The sequence below is a fragment of the Quercus suber genome, unplaced genomic scaffold, assembly GCF_002906115.3.
Source record: "Quercus suber isolate HL8 unplaced genomic scaffold, Cork oak 2.0 scaffold_287, whole genome shotgun sequence".
NCBI classification, from domain to species: domain Eukaryota; kingdom Viridiplantae; phylum Streptophyta; class Magnoliopsida; order Fagales; family Fagaceae; genus Quercus; species Quercus suber.
This window is the reverse complement of record NW_027069743.1, coordinates 141,783-148,052: the sequence shown is the minus strand read 5'-3', so window position 1 is coordinate 148,052 and position 6,270 is coordinate 141,783.

Here is a 6,270-nt window from a genome sequence, read left to right as displayed (position 1 = left end):
TGCACCAAATTCGTCCTCGGACGAGCCCAGTTCGACCACTTCTCCACCCCTTCTCCGAACTCCCTTCCTCAGCCTCTGTTGCTAAATGGGACGAAGAAGAACTTGCCAACGGGATGCCCTCTGGAATAGAGGGTCCTTCGAAAAACGAAAAGTCGTGCTCCACCATAGTGATTTGCCTAAGCTGAGGATCATGAGCCCTGATAAAGTGCTTCGGGACTGAGAACGACTTCTGGGCCGGATCATATCCGAGGATTTTGTGGGCGGCTCTAACTTGGTTATCAGCCTTGTTCAGAAAGAGCTCCGCCCTAAGAACGGCTTCCAAGTCCTCCTTGTTGACCAGGTTAAAATGACGCATGAAGGCGTGCGGATCTGCAGAAAGAGAAACAAAACTCCTATGATCAACCAAACAAAGAAGATATACGACAAAGAAAAAAGAAAAGAAGCTAGACCCTCTCCTACTTCGAGTACCCTACCTGGCTCTCCTTCTACTGTCGGGCAATGGAGACCGTCGTGCCACTCCCCTGACACAATGAGAAAATCTTGAGTCAACTCCTTACTAGAGTCGGGGAGGTACTAGATAAGCCGAACCCTATCGTCCCTCGTTTTCATATAGTATGACTTACCCTTCAGGTATTGGAGATTATAGCACTAGTTTACATCATGGTGGGTTAACCTTAACTCCATCTTCTCATTCAAGGCGTCTACGCACCCCAATATCCTAAACATATTGACGGTGCACTGGGTAGGAGTTATCCGAAAATGCCTGAGGTAGCCGCTCGTCACCGGCCCCATAGGGATTCTCATGCCTCACTCTACGAAGGCAACTATGGGAATCACAACTTCGCCCTTGTTTCTCCTAATATACCCATCTCCTTCCTCGCAATACCTCAAGCCCACATTATGGGGTATCCCGTAATCAGCAATGAACTTCTCCATCATTTCTTCAGACTCAACTAACTTCTTAAATTTACCCATCCCTAGCAACGACTCAAAGACCCGAGAGAGAGAGAAGGAGAGAAAGGAATCAGAGAAAATTTTTTGCTACAGAAGGAAGAAGACTTACAGAAATGGGGAGATTCTCCTCGGGTAGGCTTTTTATGCTGGAAAGGAGCGTCGATCACTACAACAAAATGTATTTTTAGTGACGAAAATTAGTGAGGAAATATTTTTCGTCACTAAAAATACAGCTTTAGTGACGAAATATGAATTTCGTCACTAATAATGAAAAAAAATTATTACATTTAGCGACGAAAAATAAATTTCGTCGCTATTGTGATCTGAAAAATAAGCGCCAAGGAGGGAAACTTTGGCGCCAACTTAATTAATCTATAGTGACGAAATCTTTCGTCGCTAAAAGTTGAAATTTTTAGTGACGAAATATTTCGTCACTGTAGGTATTGCTATTTCGTCACTGTAGGTATTGCTGTGGATAGTTTTAGTGACGAAAATACGTTTGTCGCTATAAGTAAGTATTAGTGACGAAAAGTAGTCGTCACTAAAAAAATAAAGGTATTACACTTATATATTTTTAGCGACGAAATCACATTTCGTCACTAAAAGTATGCTTTAGTGACGAAATATTAATTTCGTCACTAAAAACAATAATAGATTTACCCGTATATGTTTTTAGTGATGCTAATCAAAATGAAGAGCATGACATACCTGATGTTGATCTTGATATGTAGAGTTCATAACAATTATCTTAAATATTATGTGATTGTCTTAAAGTTTTATGCTTGTCTACGTAGCAATTGTTATTGAGATGTTTTGTACTTATCTTAAACTTGATATGGATATTAATGTGGTCATTTGTTGTGTTGAGTTTGTAGCAATAGTGTTCAAATTTAGCACTTGTGAATTGCTTAATATAGATAATGGTGTGGACTATAATATGTAAAGTTAGTAGTAATTATTATTGAGATGTTTTGTACTTATCTTGAACTTGATATGGATATTAATGTGGTTATTTGTTGTGTTGAGTTAGTAGCAATTGTGTTCAAATTTTGCATTTGTCAATTGCTTGATATGGATAATAGTGTGGACTATAATGTTAAGTTAGTAGCAATTGTACTTATCTTTCATGTCAATACATAGTTTCAAAAAATGCCCAAAAAGGCCAAATACACTTATAATATACCGAGGTATGAGATGGCAAGATTGGATAGAATGAGGCAAAACCAAGAGATAATTGATGCTTTGGGATTGAAGCACATCTCAACTTCTCTAAAGGATTCTGCTCAGTCCAATTGTGCAAAAGGGAAAAGAAGTAGAGCTAGTGTTGTGGTAGATGATGATTATGTACCACCTATTGGTGACGATGAGAATGATGTTGAGTCAGCTAACTCTTTAATCCATAAAGTACAATAGATGTTCCATAGGGTACAATAGATAATAACTTTGTTGTTCTATTATTTGTAATGACTTTGTTATTTCATTATATGTATGTTTCTAGTTACAGATGGCACTAGGATGACTTACACGCTCGCGAGGTGAGGCATCTATCCCGGTGGTCCAATCTACGGTTCAATCTACGGAAACACCTCTTAAAGCAAATCCTCTTGCCCAAAGTTCTTCGAGTGCGGAGGTTACCGACGCATTAACTAGCACGACTGGTAATTACGTAGACCATACTTAATTGCAACTGCACCTTGTCTTTAGTATTGAGGTTATAATTAATGTACATAGAATGTATAATTTTATAACATTGATAATTTTTAAATAGGATCTGCTAGCAGAAATACCCGTGGAACAACATGTGGTATAGCAGTACGGGCACTTGTTGAAAAAAGTGGTAAACTACCAGTACGTATAGCTGCAGAGTATGATGCTCCTATTGGGAAGAATGCGTGCAAGCTTGTCAATCAAATTGGCGTACAAGTGCGAAGTACTTTGTCCAGTTACAACGTAAAAAATTGAAAAAGTGTTGATGCTGCTACTAGAGATGTGGTGCTTCAAAATATCGTGGTAAATTTATATTAATAACGTCTAACTTGTCTTTGTTGTCACTAAGTATATTAATTCATATAATAATATTTTTATAATACATATAATATTTCATTTTACAGGATCAGTTTGAGCTTGAAGGAGATTCCAACTTAGTAATGAAAACAGTAAATACAAAATGTGGAAGATTATTGAGTAGCAGCTCTAACAAGTTGTATCAGACTTATAAAAAGCTTGTACAATCTCATGGTGAAGACTATGCAAAAAGCCCCCCAGCAAAGAATGTCACACTTGAGCAATGAACTGGACTCATTGAAGGGAGATGGACCAATAAGGACTGGCTGGTAAATTATTTATGCGTATATTATTATTATCCAATATTTACTATATTATATTGTCAAATGATTAGATTAATACTTAGATGAAGTAAATGTATACTGTTTTATTCATGATCTAATAAATATCTTGAATGTTCTTTATTAGGAAAAGTCAAGAATTAATTCTAAAAATAGAAGCAAAACTTCAGGCAAACATAGATGCGGGACAAAGGCACTTGCTGTTAGGGTTGATGAGGAGGTGCGTGTTTTTTCATTTTTTTAAACCTTAGTATATTACATGTTGTGATTAATTAACTATAAATAACTAACACTCGAATGTTAATTAATTAGACAAATAATAATGGCGGTCAAGTTCCTGAATTGGCAAAAGTCTACAAAGATGTTCATTTTAATCCAAACACAAATAAGTGGATACACCATGACGATGAAGTGACATATGTATGTGTATCATTCCATCCCTATTATTCCATCCTTATCATGTTTGTAAAGTTATTACATATGTAGTATTAATGTTGTGATTGTTGTTTTTTTTTTCCCTCTTTCAAATGGTAGGAAACTATTCTCAAAGTGCAAGAGGATCATTGTCAAGATCCTAATTGAATTCCCCTTACACAAGAGGAAATCTCAAACTTGGTTTTTAAGAAAAAATCCGGTATTATAAAAGGACTTGGCATGAGGCCTTCATATTCTGTAGTAACCACTGCCTCATCTAATTCCTTGGTAGAGTATATTCATCGGTTAGAAAATGAGATAATTGAGCTCAAAGAGGCAAGAGTTAGGGATGAAGAGGAGCGAGCTAAGGAGGAAGAGGCACGAGCTAAGCAAGATGAGATCCAAAAGAATATTCTTAATTTTTTGAGGAGCAAGGGTTATGATGACGGTTTTAACTATGGGGGTGGTTCATCTTCAAGTTACATCATTTATTGGTTAGTACTTTATCTTTAAGTTAAAACACTTCATTTTTTATGTATCATTTGAAACTAATTGTTAGAAATGTTTTTTATAGCATAGTTAATGTTTTTACTTTACAATTTTAATGTAGTAGTATTTTTATATTTGTGCAGATTTCTTATTGGTGGCTTTAGGGGATTTACTTTTGGCATTATTTGAAGACATATAAGGACATCTTTTGGCTTTAGGGGGTTCTAATTATATTATGCTACATTTTTTGTATCGTTATAAAACATCTTAAGTTATTGTATGTGTTGCAAACAATTATTGTATGGAAGGAGTTTGAATTTGATACTTGTTTTAATTTTAACTTGTGGAATGTATGGATCGATTTTTTATAATTGTGTTGTTGAAATAAATGTGTTAATCAAATGTGAGGTTTTAATAATGTAATGACAGGTTACAGGTTAATATCAACGTCATGAAAATAATAAAAACAGAAAATTAGTTTTAGTGACGAATTTTTTCGTCACAAATATGGCAACAAAAAATTGTTTTAGTGATAAAATATTTCGTCATTAAATGCAGTGGAATTTTGTAAGAAATGGTTTTAGTGACGAAAATTTTCGTCACTATATGTGCATGGATTTTTAAAAAAATAGTTTTAGTGACGAATATTTTCGTCACTATATGTACCCGAAAATAGTTTTAGTGACGAAATTTTTCGTCACTAAATATGATTTAATAAACTGAAATGGTTTTAGTGACGAAATATTTTCGTCACTAAATACTGTTTTTAGCGAGGAAAACATTTAGCGACGAAATGTTTTTGTCGCTAAAAGTTTTTTTTTTTTTTTTAATACCAAATTGGACTTTTAGTGACGAAATTTTTTGTTGCCAGGACTTTTAGCGATGGGGCTACAGCGACGAAACGAATTTCGTCACTAAAAGTCCAATTTCGTCACTAAAACTTCTTAGTGACGAAAAACTGGACTTTTAGTGACGAATTTTTTCATCACTAAAAATACATTTTCTTGTAGTGGGTTGGTGCAGAGATTTGACTAGATTCAGAGTATGTGCGCTGAAGTTCTGGAGTGCACAAATAAGGAGGCAAAGCAGTTCAAACGAGTATTTATATCCCCAGTTAAAATTAACCAGGCGGAATTTCCTGCCCATAAAGGCAGGAAATCCTCACTGACTGATTGCCATCACACCGTTGGATGTGGGGAGCATGGAGCCGCCAAAATTTAATGCGAGCGTGCACCGTATATCGAGGCGCTAGAAACGTGTGTTGGGCAGGCGAAAAGACTCCAACGTTGACGTAGGCCGAGGTTGGGCGAATCATGACGAAGGCTCAAGGGTATCAAAACCCTCCTCCCCGTTCGAGGATGCGGGCAACAGGGTTTTGAGGGGCTATTGTGGGGCCTGAGAACTTAGTAACCTCAGCCCACTTTACATCCGGCCTAAGGCCCATGCCGAGGAGGAAGAATCGCCCGAGGACGTGGTATGAAGGCCTGAGCTGCAAGGATCCCTGCCGAGGATGGCCTTGTCCTCGGCGGACCGAGACCAACACCAAGTGGGGGAGCAAGCCTAGGATAGGTTGTCACCTCCACACTAAATGCGCTCACCTAACCCTCTGGACGTATTAATGGGGATGTGACCTCTGGACAGGGCAGCCTTGGTTGCTGCAACTCACGTGAGTACTAGTTAAGCGGCTGATGGGACGGACGGTTAGAAGGGAGGTGCGTGGATGACCAACAGGTGGAAGAGAGAGATTGTGGGAAGTGGGCTATATAAGGGGAAGCAACAGAGAACCTGGGGGACCGTTCTTTGGATGGTGATATGGAGAAGAAAAGGGGCCACTGTCAAGCTCCTCGGATCGGTGCCGAGGAGCGACCGTGGAGGGTAGCCATGGCGCGCCAGCCTTCAGCGGAGGTGAAGTCTACGTTAGGCGTCGTCTGTTTGCTAGGGCCTAGTTCTTGAACCCGCTCTCTACAAATTCATTATAATGGGCTAACTAGGCTTGAGTCCACTCTTTCAATAGTAAAAGTGCTCAAACCAGGTCCCTACAAATGGTATGATATATTTGTACTTTGTA